This window comes from Octopus bimaculoides, chromosome 1, assembly GCF_001194135.2.
Source record: "Octopus bimaculoides isolate UCB-OBI-ISO-001 chromosome 1, ASM119413v2, whole genome shotgun sequence".
Taxonomy (NCBI): Eukaryota; Metazoa; Mollusca; class Cephalopoda; order Octopoda; family Octopodidae; genus Octopus; species Octopus bimaculoides.
In genome coordinates this window covers 38,376,939-38,392,774 of record NC_068981.1, presented here as the reverse complement: position 1 = coordinate 38,392,774, position 15,836 = coordinate 38,376,939, and the positions used below count along the sequence as shown (strand labels likewise).

The 15,836-nt window shown below is 32.5% G+C and overlaps 1 long non-coding RNA gene across 1 annotated transcript; it reads right to left on the bottom strand.

The window, feature by feature from the left end:
- Positions 1-3,951: 3,951 nt before the first annotated feature.
- Positions 3,952-15,475, bottom strand: LOC128249812 (uncharacterized). The gene is made up of 3 exons (XR_008265934.1): positions 15,356-15,475; positions 12,748-12,849; positions 3,952-4,055 (listed from the first exon to the last, which is right to left on the bottom strand). It is a non-coding gene; the product is annotated as an uncharacterized LOC128249812 (long non-coding RNA).
- Positions 15,476-15,836: the final 361 nt, after the last annotated feature.

Sequence of the window (15,836 nt, the reverse complement as noted above, 5' to 3'; positions counted from 1 at the left end):
GAGAATTGAGAATGGTTGGGGGAGTAATTAATGGGATGCGGTGAATAGTAGAGGAGACAGAAGATTCACAGTGACAGCAGTCAGGTATACATAGTAGGGATTATAGAGAGTTACAAAAGGAGCTCTGATAGCAGATATGAGACTGTTTTCAGGAAAAATGAGTATTCAGTAGATATATTGTAAGGGATGATGTTGGGAGCATGAGATGATTCCTAGGGGATTGGTTGCACAAAAATGGAGAAGGAATATGTACAGATCGGCTCTCAGGTGATAAATGTAGCTCTGCTAATCTTTTATGGGAGAAGAACCACATGGCATTTCTTTTTCTGATGTTATTTCTGCACGTTGGTGGTCTTGGGTGAGTTCTATGAAAGCGTTGTTTTCTTTGTATGCACTTGTAAATACTGCATAACTGTAGTAAATCACTGTGTTAGTGAATATTGTTGGAATATGATCAGTGTTTTGTTTCATTGTTATTATCTGTTATTAAACATATCTATAAATTTTTAACAAACACTATATGTTATCTCTTATGTCACCAGAAATTTAATATTCATTCAAACAAGAAGTTGCCAAGAAAGTGCTAAATATGCAAATTGGTTTATCTAGTTTACTTTAACCACTAATATCAAGGTGTTTAGAAACAATGTTTTCATGGATTGTTAAGGCAGGTACATAGTTGTTGATGAGATTCTAAACAGAAGTGAAAAGTTCAGTTAATAAAGCTGTTCCTTCTTGTTCTGTCTGCAAGCCCATTGTATATATAGACGTGATATTGATATTATTTGTAAAATACAATGTTGGTCAAAAATCTATCGATATCATCTGTAGTACATATAGTCATGAAACAAAACACTGTTAACAGACCAGTTATTTAATTACATATATCTATAATCTTTTCACCCTTTAATTAATAAAAGAAATAAAATTTGTTAAGTAATAAATGAAAACTTTGTGATGTTTGCAAATTTCTTTGTTCTCTCTGCCCAACATCTAGTTTTGATTCATTAATTATTGTTGTTTTATGTGATTTAGATGTAATTTAATGTAGCATTAAAATATGATAGCGATATAGCAAAGGCAGTAATAGAAGAAATAAAAAATAAACTATAATTTTAAATCAAAAACCAGAGGTGAATTGGCTGAAATGATTGTGTATCAGATAAAATAGCTTGTGGTTTTCTTGAGGCTCTTTGCATTCTGAGTTCAAATCCTACTAGGGCTAACTTGAATGATCATCTCAATTTGTCACATGGTTTAATACCATCATCAGGCATAGTGATTATCTTTAGCGCTGAGTCCACGCTGTTGCAAGCATTTAGGCCAAGTTCCTGACTTCATGATGCCTTTTTCCTTCCCTCCCACCAGTCTCAAAGACCTTGAAAAGAGCCACAGATGCTGCTGGTTAATTGATAAAATAAAATGAAAAACAAAAGAAGATTAATGTTTGAAAATCATCTTTTACTTTTAAAGTTTTAAAGTTATCTCTTGAAGTATTGCTCCAAACTAAGCTATCGTCCGTTAATGAAAGAGCTTATTTTAATGTCAACGATCTGAAATATAATAAAATTCTACATGTAAATGTGTTTCCAGAATGATGATGTGCAGTAGGAAGTTGTTGAAACTTACATTTCAATTTGTATTTTATTGGCAGAGAAAAGTGTATCTCTGCCTGTTTAAAATTTCAATAATTTTGTCATGGCATACCAGTACATAAACCTTGTTTTATTCCCCAAAGTCAAATTAATATATATAAGAAAGGAACAACACAAAATCTATTTTCGAGGTATGAACCCAATAGCTTAATTAGCTTACTTTATCTAAAGCAAGTTTTAACATAAATCATGTATCTTTAAATTTGCAAGTTAATATTTTAATTAAAATATAAAACCATGAGAAAGTAAAACACTTTAGATAGATTTACTCTCCTTAGTGTACTAATTCTAGTAACTCCTGATAAAATATAAACATATGGTTTGTCAAAGTTAACGTAACAATTTTAAAAAATTGGAAGAAATAATTTTTTAAAAGCAAACTTCAATTTTGTAACATGAGTGAAAAAATCTATTAAACCATATCAATAATTTCATCATGCAAATATTTTTTGAATTTCTTTATAATATAAGCTAATTAATTTTTAAGGAAGAACGTAAATCATTACTATAAAAATTGATAGCTGTAATAATTAATTTAATTAAATTTTTGAAATTTTTTTGAGCAAAAATAATATATCCCCCCAAATAGTTCAACCCATGCCAGTGTAGAAAATGGATGTTAAAGGGTATTACTAGCGATAATGATGATAAATAATCAAAATACATATCCTGATGCTAATTGTATCTAAAATGGGAGTAAATATTCCAATGCAAAGTAAGTTTCATTGATATGAATTAGGAAAAACAGCAAATGAATGATCAAAATAAAATCTTTGGTGTTTTAGTTAGTTAAAATCAGACGTGTTTCAGAGATCAACTTAAGCTCAACTACTGTTCTAATGATATAATAGTTTTAAACTGATACATTGTATTTGCATAGACCTAGTTATTTTAAGATGTCTAATTTAACTAACAGAATTATTTGAAACTAATTCTTTCAGTTTCATGATATGATTTAAAAAATGCAAGAAATAGACAAATTTTGAAAAATTCTATGTGTTTTCTTTAGCTGACTCTTGAGAATTTATAAAACTCTATTGAAATCAGTTGTTTGCTCTTTATTTCTTTACTAAAATTACAAATGATTCATTTCTAAATCTCACAGAGAGACTTAAGCAGCAATGTTATGATAAAGTAGTTGTACACTGTCAACTCAACGTGACAGTCCCAATAAGGGAATCATACTACTGCTATTTAGCCCTAGGAAGCTGCACCGCTTCCTGTTGGCCTTGACACATTTCCTGTGTCCTTATGTTTACGAGGGGGAGACAAGCACCTCCACCCAGTGTAGCCTGCATTATATCTATATATGTTTACGAGAGCTTGACAGACATCTTCAGCCAGCTAGTCAGGCTATTTCTTTACTGTTTATTGTAAATAAATTCCTCCATGTTTAAATTAAAGAAGCCTTAAAACATTTTGAAAAATAATACTTTTTCTACATAAAAACTTTTGTGACAAGTAAAATATGGAATAAATTATTTAATGTTACCAATTGGTATTGGACTTTGGAAACCCATTTAGCTATGAATAACCTTTTGGATTATATATGCCCTTATGGTGTCACAACACTTATATAGTTTAAATTGCTAATGATTTACCTCATTATGGTGAATAAATGGAATTTGAATCTACATTCAACAAGTTCAGTGAAGCATGAAAAACTAGTTGAAATCATGGTAATTGTAAATTCTCTTCATCATCTCTGTTCAATATTAACCAAGGCACATTATGTAAATATTCTAATTCTCATGTTATAAATAAATTTTAAGTTCATGAATAATATTTTATGTCTTCTCTCTAGAGAAATATTTTAATTTATGATCTCCATTGCAAGATATCTGTAATGATTGTTGTTTTATTTAGACAGTCACCAACTGATGGTTCATCAATTCACCATGCCTGAAGATCCTGTTATCTTTTCTGAATTCATTGTCTTAATCTCTTTTTCATCATCCCTATGGCTGTTTGATTGCTCTGGGGAAGCTGCCTTTATTTAATTTCTTCATTTCTTCCCTGCAACATCATGCTTTAACTGGATATGCTGTATTGCAACTTAATATATTTCATCTTTCATTGTTTCTTGTAATAAGATTAATATATCTTTCTGGTTTCTTCTCAATGAAAAACATGATGATTTTCATCTATTACCTATTATGTGTTCAACTTATTTCAAACTTGTCATTAACTGTTTCATATGTTCTATTCTTAGATTTTAAAAGCTCTAAATGCTTAATAATCAGTTGTCTGGGTAGCAATATTACAAATCTCTCAGTAAACAGTTACTAACCTCTTTCTTTGTTCCTGTAAAATATCGTGAAACCTCTTCTGGACTGACAAAGAATACACAAGAGAGAGGTTTCATGTTTTCTCTCTAATTTACTTGCCATATATGTGTACCTATATGTAGATTTAGAATATTTATTAACATTTGTACAATATTACATTATACTGTAATATCAGTATTTAACTAAAATACTTCATAATTTTTTCAGAACATACTCATCAACTGTAAATATTTTAAAACTATTGTTTACACACAAAAGTTATATTTCACTTACAACTATGTTATTTTAAAATTTATGCCATATTCTTTTAATACATTTTGGCCTAGTAATATGGAAGAGTCAATTTCCATTATAAATTAAATGTTATGTTTCCTCTGCATTGTATGGTTTGCTGAAGTTTTAACACACATGCATACACATGTTAAGGTTATTGTAAAATAATGTGTTGTATTTTCAAGCAAATAGTCTGATGTTGTGCCACAAATAGCTTGTAAACCAATAAAAGGTAACCTAGTAATCAACCAATCAACATAGAGCTAATGACCAAATATTAAAGTGGACACATGCCATACGTGTGTATATACTCTAGCTGATAGCTCTAGGAAGACAAAGACTTAAGTGAGCTGCATATTCAGCATTGCTTGCTTTACAAATGACGTAAGGGCAATGAAGTAACACATGCAAAGGAAAGCATATTTGCTGTATATCCTGATGGTGTGAGTGTTTAGAAATGCCAAACTGAAAAACAGTAACTTTGATATTTTGGATAGGTATTAATCAGGAAGATCTTCTGTTCTCAATAATAACACAATGAAAAGCACAACTGAAGAAGACCTATATCAAAGTATGTTTTATACTGATTTGGACTCATTATATGAAATGTGATATTATTTTTCACTACTCCATATACATACATACATACATACATACATACATACATACATATGAGATTGTATCAAAAAGTTCCCAGACTAGTTCTGTAGGGCACCAACAGATTGTAGCACATGGTTGTGTGTGCAATGAGAGCTAGCAGTGACCTTCATGAGGCCGTGGGCAGAGTGACATTGCTGTACTTACTTTGCAAGTAGTGAAGTTTGTGTTTTTGTGATCACATGTATGGTGTAGTCTGTGATTTTTATCATGAACAGGAAAGTGAAACAAAGAGCCAACGTGAAATATTGTGTTAAAATTGGGTAGTTTGCTACAGAGACATTGACCATGCTTTGGCAAGCTTACAACAATGAGGCAATGGGTCATGCGCAATGTTTTGATTGACACTGGTGCACAAAAGAGCTGCAGCTCAATCAAGAGCATAATCATCGTTTTTTTTTATCGACATCCGTGGTATTGTGCATCAAGAATTCATCCCCTAAGGCCAGAGCATCAATTGACAGTTCTACTACGACGTTTTGAAACGTTTGAGAGAGGACATTCAGTGAAAGTGACAGGAACTGTGGAGTGTGAAGAACTGAATTCATCAAGACAACAATGCACCATGTTACCGAACTCTCCTTATTTGTGTATTTCTCACCAAAAACAGCATGGTATCACTTCTGCACCCAACCTATTTGCCAGATTTAGCACCTGCAGACATCTATCTCTTCCCAAGATAAAAATGCAGCTGAAAGGTAACCATTTTATAAATACCCTTGTTGAGCTCTAGAGCAAATCACAGGTGCTCGACTTGCTTACAGAAAACAACTTCCAGGCCAGCTTCCAAAAGTGGCAGGAACCCTGAGACTGGTGTATTGCTGTCAAGGTGACTATTTCAAAGGATTTTTGTTGTCAGCAGTGGTTGTAGCTACAACCTTCTCTAACCAATTCTTACTCTTGCAACTAACCATCTCCCTTGCTAATAACATCTCCTCAGTAACAAAAGCTACCGACTACTTCTAATAAGCCATCAAGGCATATAAGAGACTCAACTTCAGGTGTGCTTGTACATACTGCTCCAGTGCATCTGCTACATATAAAGTTTAAATTCTTAGATAGACTACCAGTGATTCTATTACATCTCTTGTGTGTCCACAGCCAACATCAAAGACAGTGTATAGAGTGTATACCTACCCCTTTTCTACATATTGAGTAAGGCTATTTCCTATTACTGGGCTCCTGTTGTCTTTCTTACTTATTAAAATCATAATCTTTGACAGTTTGAATCACCTGCAAGCTATTCATTTACAGAGACCACAGGGCATAGGTGGATGATGTTGCAGCCTATAGAAAGACTGCTCTACACAACTGATAGTATTTTTTCCATTACACATTTTCTGTCAATTTTTCAGATATCAGTGAATAGTTTTTACAGAGGAAAGGGTAAATATACTTCTGGATGAACTTACTAATGCTAATTTATCAGCTGTGAAATTGGGAAGATATCTATTTTTAGGTCAGTAAACTTAAACTGTATTATACATTTTGCCAATGGGCTGGACACAAAGGCTGTTGCAGGGTTTGACCCATGATTGTCCAGTCTGAAGCTTAGCACTTGAGAACCACAGATAATTTACTTGTTATATGAAGAGATTTGTTGTGTTGAATGCTAATATAAATATAGATTTCTTGCATAGATACAATACACACTATTTTATAATGGAAGAGGAAATTGATAATATAAATATAAACACACAGCAGTATGGGAATTGGAAATGAACATAGCAAGATAAATGGCTGGACATAATTTAGAAAAGTGAGTTTTGTGTGTGTGGATTATTTTGTTAATACACTCCTCTGTGCAACTGAGTTGCATTCATACATTTTATTCTGTTGTTGCTTCCATCAAGAATATAATGCTGTCAGTTTCAGTAATTTGCATTTCTTTTCAATGAATTTTGAATATTGCTTCGTATTTGTGTGCGTCTGTATTGAAATAGATAAACTTAGGAATTACATATTTCTGTAGAAATGGAAGATAGGTAATAATAGGAAATATTGTGATGGTTACACTCAACTTTTCAGTCTAAGCTTAATGACTATGGCTTTTCTTAAGAGGATTAAGTGAAGAGAAGTCCAGATATAAAATGTGATATGAGGGGTTTTATGGTTGCATAAATGGCATGTCTCTCATGACTACTGTATGGTATAAACAAAGAAAGTGATAGTCATAGAGTGAAGATAATTTATGAGATGTTTCAATACAAGGACATTAATGAAGCTAATTCTGGTCTTCTGAGAAACATTTAATATTTCTCAGTTCTACTGAGGTCAGGTTTACATCAAAGAAATATGTTGAAAAATTAGAGATTTAAGTCAATTTGATCTGATCTTTACATTATTCAACAGAAAAGCAAGTAATAAATCTGAAGAAAGTACCAACTTATGAGAAAGTTTCAAAGAGAAGAATCAAATGGTTCACTTGATATCACTTAAACTTGAAATCTTTGTGTTTGAATGCCTGTCTATGCAGGAATATATGTCTTTTTTTGGTTGTAAACTATAAGAAAGATTTACCAGTAAAAGAATTTTAACTATACTGAAATCTACAATTATTGTTATTTAAATGTAGATATATTCCAATAAGCATGTAAATATGTTTTATATTGGCAATATTTTGTTACATACATTCAAGTTGTAGAAATACAGGGTTTTTAGTTTATTGAGATGATAAGAGAACTTTAAGTCATTCAGTCTTTGGATTACACATACAGATACACAAATTATAGACACGACATCTATAGCATCTAACACCTAAACAAAGTTATGCATCATTGGAAAACACTGTTATTTTACATACATAATCATATCAAATTTGTTTAAAATATTATTAAACAATATTTAGACATGCAATATTATTATTCAGTAGTATAGTAACCTTTTGTTTAATGTTTAGGGATAATGATTTCAAATTTTGGCACAAGGCCAGCAATTTTAGGGGAGTGGGCAGATCGATTACATTGGCCAACTAGTACTTATTTTATCAACCCTGAAAGGATGCAAAGCAAAATCAACTTTTGCAGAATGTAAAGTGATATTAACTGAGAAACGCTAATCTGAGTCCAAAGAAAAACAAAACAAAACTGGCATAAAGAAATAGGTCTGCTGAGGAACTTGAACCATTATCTGTCATTTGTTAGGTGTCCATGATACTATTTGCACCACAGAATGCCTACCAGTCCTTCTCTTATATCAACCAATTCAAATTTCTTCTATATGATTATTAACTGCTATTTTTTACTACAAGAGAACTGGTGATTTACTTAAAAGAACAAGATAGGTTGTTTTTATTTCAAGAAATGTTTTAATGATGTGAATCCAGCAAACTTTCTATTTCATTTTTCATTTCATTTTTATAGAGGTGAGGGCAATGCCCTAAAACCTATTTTTCTCAGAGTCTTCAAGACTGATAGAAAGTTATTTTTTAGGTGAAGACATGTCCCTAATACTTGCAATAGAGGGAGCTCCATTAAAGGTAGCCAAGAACTAGGTGATGTTGTTAAACCAGGCAACTGAATAAGTCTACTTTCCAGGAACTCAGAATGCAAATAGTTGTAAGGTATTTTCTGATGTTCAAACAATTCTGAAAATTCACTATCCTGGATATGTACTTTATTTATCAACATCAAAATGTTATTGCCCCTAATGAGATTTGAACTTGGAGCACATAAAACTGGAACAAATACCTTGTGGTATTTATTCCTACTCTTTCATGATTCTGTATTGACAACCTACAAAATCATTATATAAGGAAACTGTAATTCTGCATTTCTCAAAGAAATAACATAGATGTCAACTATAGATATTGGAGTGAGTGGAAGAAGTTCAAGTCGTTGCTTTTGTTGACAATGAAGGGTTTAACTTTCTATATAAAGGGAAGGCTGTATGAAATACTCATCAGATTTGAAGTTGCATGGTAGGGAGATATGGATACCAGAAACAGAAGATTTATGGCAACTTCAAAGAAATGAAGCAAGTGCGATCTATTTGATGTATATTGCTAATTTGCATTGAAGATTGTGATGAAGGTAGCTAAGAGAGGTGCTGACTTTTAAATCTATCAGGCCAACTTTACTAAAGTGATGGCAACACTGATTTTGATAGGATATAAATTAAGGAGTTTCTGTGTAAAAAATATTTAACAAGGGCTAGCAGTGGTTGGGATGAAAATTCAGAAACTAAGAATTGTAGAATATGCTTCACATTAGATCTATTCAACCCATGCTGTTATGGGGGAAATAGGAAACACTGAGGCTCCAGATCAACACTGACTGAACAGACTCATAGCCAAAGCCTTCCAGAAGTGACGATCCAGTCTTTTTCTACACCAGGAGCTACATGATCCAATGAATTCATCTTTATTTAAGATAATAACAGTGTACTAGAATGGAAAATTTGTTGTCACTTCTAATAAGTTGCAAAATACCACTGAGGCTCCCTGTTTGGCTCACTGAAGTTCAGATGCATTCATATGTTGGTAGTTTACAAAGTTGTATCTTTAACAACTTTTCTTGATTAACAACATTTAATAATATGATATGACTGGCAACATACAAGTAAACACTATGTCAAATACTGGGATGAGAATACTGATATATATGGAGTCTAAACAATGCAGTAGAGATGATCTGGGTGTTGTATATTGTTCTACAATTTAAATTAATGAAGTAAATTTAACCAAAGGAAAATGAGTATAAAATTGTTGTAAATCAAGATAAAGTATTGGTAAAGAAAAACTAAAAATGTCCAAATAGTTTATTTAAGAGAGTGCTGTCCTCAATAGTTTGTGTACTGGCAACATTATTAACTAGTAAGAGGATTGCATTTGAGAAGGGCAATTATTTATAAATCGTTGAGGCTTAAAACTCATAAATCTGATAGTGAAACTAATTAACAGAGGAATGATGACATGTTTGCAGCATAGTTAAAGCTACATTAATTTGTTAGGCTTTAATTTGTTATATTTCTACTAACAGTAGCTAAAATTTGGTGCCTATATCTATTGGAACTTATCATTTTAGAAACGATTCAATTTAGTTTCATGAGTTGAGGTTTCTTGATCAACAAGAAAGCTGAATGTGAAAGAACAGTTTGTAATAACACATGACGGCCAACCATACAGTTAAAATGCTGAACATATTAAAAGTGAAATTCTCTTCATTAGAAATTCATATTTCCATTCCACATTTGATTGAAAGCTGTAAAATTTTATTACCTGCTGAAAAATTTATTCTCATTAGGAGATAACTTTAGAAAATACTAAAGATGTTTTTATACCTGAAATGAAGGTACTCGATGTAAAAGTATAGCACCATCACATATTGTGAAACCTAAGATTTGAAGATGTATTTTTCCACTCAAAATTCTCTACAAAAATAACTGAACTATATTGTTTTATGGTCTATTTCAAAAAGCACAAATAATGATCAGGAACAGGTAAAATGATTAAAGACTAGTTATTATAACATTATTTTTCTACAGCTTACTTCATCTTCATTTTCATCCATTTTACACATCATTTCAGAAGGTGGGATTTCTCTGGTCTGATATTTAATATTCTTTTGAAACACATTTTGACAACATCTGCTGAAAATACTTTCCACCAGTAATTTGCAACATTTTTCATCCCACATTTATCATTTTACTTTATCTGTCATTGTATTCCTGCATAATATTGTAGCTTTATCTGTAATTTTAGTGTAGCCATGGTTCTTTCATTCATTGGTCAGCAACTTTTAGTTCATGGCACTTTTGCAATTTACTTGTGTCCTTTCATCATCTTCATTTAATGTCCATTTTTTTCATGCTTGCATAGGTCAAACAGAATTAAGGCAGATTTTTTTTATAGTTCAAAGCCCTTCTTGTTGCCAAGCTTCATTTGTTTCCAAGCAAAGTAACCAGATGTTACCTTACTTGTTTTTCATGGAAGATTGGAAAGAAATGACACTGCTTGTTTGATGCTGACACTGATTTGCAACTATCACATAATGTCAAGACAAGATAGCACAAACACACATACATATATGTATATATGTTTATAACAGACTTCTTTAAGTTACTATCAACCAAATCCTCTCACATTGCACATCAGTATTGTAAGGAAGTTGTTCTTTACTAATTACTACAGATCCTTTGCAAATACAAAAAACTTGTATTGCTGTGTAGGTTGAGAAAACATTGCACATTACCTCATGGTAATATGTAAACATAACTATTTATTAAGCACATCTGACTATACCTTAGTTGGTATATTAGCTCCTCGTATCATGAAGATTACAGAAATTACTTATTACTGACAGCATACCATGTTCATGCATTAGCATTCAGTTTCTTTCAATTCATATTGTTAACATTTGTACATTTTGTTCTTAAAGGATTTGTACTTCCTTTCCATACAAGTTACTTCACTGCACATTTTCCCCTCAACGACATTGATAGTGTGTCTGACAAAATGCCATGCAATTTTTTTTCTTTTCTTGCTCTTTACATTCTGAGTTCAAATCCTTCTGAGGTCAGCTTTTACTTCAAGCCATTTGGGGTTGGATAAGATAAAGTGCCAGTCAAGCACTTGCGTCAATGGTATTAACCAATACTTTCCCACAAGGCATCAAACCTTGCACCTCTGTAAGAAATTATTGTTTATGACTATACAGCCAGCATCTTGCATCCTCTCTAGTATATGAGGTTTTGTAACTCGCATTACTAATCATATTGATAGCAAGAAAACATTCAAAATTCTAGTTTTAAACACTTATGAAATTGCTTCATTTTTTATATGAAATCCTATTAAAGTCCTTCCATTTTTTTTATTAATTTAATAAATGTGCTACTGTCTAACATTTTCAATATAATAAGATAAACTATATGAACATCGCCTATATAGACTAAGCTATCAAATATTGTTGCACATTACTGATCACAATGAGCATGCAATTCTTTAATGATTGCTCTCTTCTTTTCCATCTTGACCCAACTTCTTTTACTAAATCATCTTCCAATCATCATGGAGGCCTTCTGAATAACCTTAACTGATCTCTTGGTTAGCACTCAGCAACTGCACAGGTCCACCTGTTGTTTGTGAACCTTGTGATATGTCTGACTCAGAAGAACTTGTACTTTCAATATTCTGTGATCATGTCATTCACTCCGCACCATTCTTCAATTACCTCATTTCAGATATGCTCTTGCAATGATATTGCATGAATCTTTACCTGACCCTTTGCTTTGTAGCCAATCAATGTTCTTCCCTCTTTGTAGTAGCCCATGTCTCACTTGCATATTAAAGAACAGAAAGGATGATGCTATTTAAGAGACTGGCTCTTAGGGTCTTGTCCAACTATGCTTTGAGCTTGTCTTTCATTAAGAATATATTTAGGACAATGATCTGGCAGAATCCTTAATATACTGGGCAAAATGTTTAGCGTTCATTTTGTCTGTCTTTACATTCTGAGTTGGAATTCAACCAAGGTCAACTTTGCCTTTCATCTTTTCAGGGTCAATAAAATCACCCGGAGTTGAGCACTGGTGTCGACGTAATCAACTTAACCCCTTCCCCTGTATTGCTGGCCTTGTGCCAGAATTTGAAATTAATATATCAGAATATATTTAATCTCCATATATTTCATCAGCTGTGCCTCAGAAAGATCCTAAGAATCACTTATCAAGACAGAGTGACAAATGAAGCCATGCTCCAAGCAACAAAAGTAAGGTCCCTGTATGCAATTGTAACTGAATGTTGAATGAGAATGGCTGGACACTTATTAAGACTGCCAAAGGAGAGGCTTGCCAAAATAACTGGATGCAATTAGAAGGTATGAAAAAAAGAGGTCGACCAAGGAAAACACAGCGTAGTGCCTTCAAAGAAAACTTACACAGACTGAACACCACCTGCGAAGAAGCATATTGGTTGGCCAGAGATGGAGATATTTGTGATAACTGACTGCCTGATGTACCACTCAAAGGTACCAACAGACCTAAGAAGGCGAAAAAGAATATTTATAAAATTTTATTCATTGTTATTTTTTATCAAACTTAGCCTGAACTATAAGATTTCATGTAGTTACTTACAATGAACAAGGAAATATGCTTGGACTACACAAAATTTATTCATGCTTTTAACTCTATGATTGTGATGCTTTGATAGCTAGAAATGTTACGTATCTAAGCTTCTATCTTATCCTCACATCTTAATCTTAATAAATACATTATGTAAATCATTATGAATTTCCATAGCACACACCTTGTTATAAAGTTTAAGTATAACATATTACATTTAAGTAATTCAAAAATAAACATCTCAAATACATATCTATGGACACTTGAAAACATTCATTTCAGCTGACCATTAAAGAAACAAATAATATTTAAATATGCTGATATTTACAAAAAACCTCATTGTGCACACATACTCACACTTAAACACACACACACACACACAAAATATATAAGTTAAGAACATACAAGATGAATAATTTTACTGAATTCATTTAGCTGAAAATGGTTAAAATACATAAAATACATCAATTGGATGGATATATTAAAAAAATCTGTTTATTTAGAAGCAACAAAAGAAAGAAACTGTCAACTGTAATTTATCATGAAAATCTTAATGACTGGAAGCAATGCCTCAAGTAACATAGCACAGAATAATTTTTAACTTGCATTATCGCTCCTGTTATTTTCCCTCCATCATTCGAATTTTAATCTTCAAATTTCTTTCTCTCAATTTATAATTTTCTCCACATTATTTTTATTTCACTTGCTTCTCACCTATGTTCATATTTTTTCTCCTGTTGTCACTAGCTGTAATTTTGTAATTTCTCTTTATCAGCCATTATTTTTTTATCTTCGTTTTAGGTGTTTTATTTTATAATTAACTGTTTTCTTTTTATATTTTTATTTATGCTTATCTCACCTTTATTTATTCTGCAAAATATTACCTGTCATATTCATCTTGACGACCATATAGGAAAAAAAAAAAGAAAGAAAGAACAAAACAAACAGTTAACTCTTATTTCTGTTCAAAAATAATTCCTTTCAAATATTATTTCTTGGTAGATAATGAAGACATTTTACAGGAAATGCCACATCACCAATTTATAACAAAATTGAAAACTACTTCTATTACTCATCATTAAGACCAACAACTTTGGATATGATTCAGTCTTGATAACATCAACCATCTCTTAATGACACAAAAATCATATATCTTGCTCTCTCTGAGACATCCCTCATTCTCTAAGTTTAACACGTTTCTGTTGTCCAAGCTGTATTCTGTATTCAAAATTCACTGTGCAGCATAATATCTGAACATACATAGACTATATTCTCATGGTTACTCATCTTCACATCTCATGTAGAAATGATTAGCTGGGAGCTGGATTATTTTGGTCTGGCTGTGTGCTGCTCTTAAATAAAACCAATTATAATACTTATCACTTATTAACATGTTTATTTGTGGATTGATTATGTTACATAAAACTGTTATGCTGAATACCAAGTTGCATGGAATTTTTCATTAATCTTAACACTACACAAATGCACCAGAACAATGATTGGCTGGAATATGAGCCAAGATCACTTGATAAAGACCATCATTACCAACTATGGAGACTGATAAGCAATGGCCTTTCCTTGTTACTGAATGGACAAGGTTTTGAATATTGAATACTGCTATACTTGTAACAAAGTCTTTCAGTTGTTCTGGCTCAAATGATCCTTCCACATTTTCTGTACTTCAATCTTATGAAAATAGACATTAAAAATATTCTCTGTTGGTACATGTGAACTACTGTATGAAGCTGCTGCTATATAAGTTATGTGTTATTTATTAAAACAATAGATGTCAGACACCTCATGTAACCTATATACTGAAACTTGCCCTAAGCTCGTAGTCACTCTCTCTCTCTCACACACACACACACACAATGACAAATGGTTGAGTATGCAAGATTGTGTAAAAGTTATGTCACAACACAGCTAATATGCATAACCTTTCATTATCTGATATAAGTTCACCTCCTCCAATTCCCCTTCTCCTCTCAAAGATTCCTTGTCTTACAAGTTATTTGGTGACCTTGCCTATGCTGGTGCTACATATAAAATATTCAGTCTACACTGTAAAGTGGTTGACATTTGGAAGGACATCCAACTGTAAAAACCATGCCAAAACTGACCTCACTTGTGCTGGAGCCATGCAAAAAGCACTCAGTCCACTCTGTTGGGTAGTTGGTGTTAGGAAGGGCTTTCAGCCATAAAAACCATGCCAAAATAGAGACAAGCTTGATGTAGTCTTTCGCCTGGCTAGTGCCTATCAGACCGTCCAAGCTATACCAGCATGGAAGGCAGATATTAAACAATGATGATGATGATAATGATTATGGGGAGGAAGAGGAGAAGGAGGATGGTGGTGGTGATGTTGATGTCACATGGAAACAAAAATGAGTGTGTAATAGAAAATCTCACTGAGATCTACCTAACTTTTCAATTCTTTTATGGTGGATCTTGATTTGCTCTTCCATTGTTGTAGTTCAGCCTTGTTTTCCGCATTGTTTTTCTATTGAAGTTTATTTTCTTAGGTTCTAAGTGACCTTTCTGGCTTCTCTTAAATAACTAGCTTATCTTTATAATACATACTAAAGTACAGAGTTAATACTAACACAGCTGGTGTCCTACTTCAGATCAGCACATCAGCAGAGCTATTCATTCCTTTAACTCTGGGTCAGCTGGATCCAGGTTAAGGTTCATCCTCTTCAAATTGAGAGACCTAGTGCCTCACAGCTGTGATGACACATAATAATGAGATAACTACAGTTTATTACAACAATTGACCAATCACTTCCCACTGTCTCTTGTCACACATGTATCCATGCATTGTGCATTTGTAGGCATATTGCTTAACATACAAAACATTATTTGAATAAGTAGTAATTCAAAATAAATAGACATTTTGATACACAAC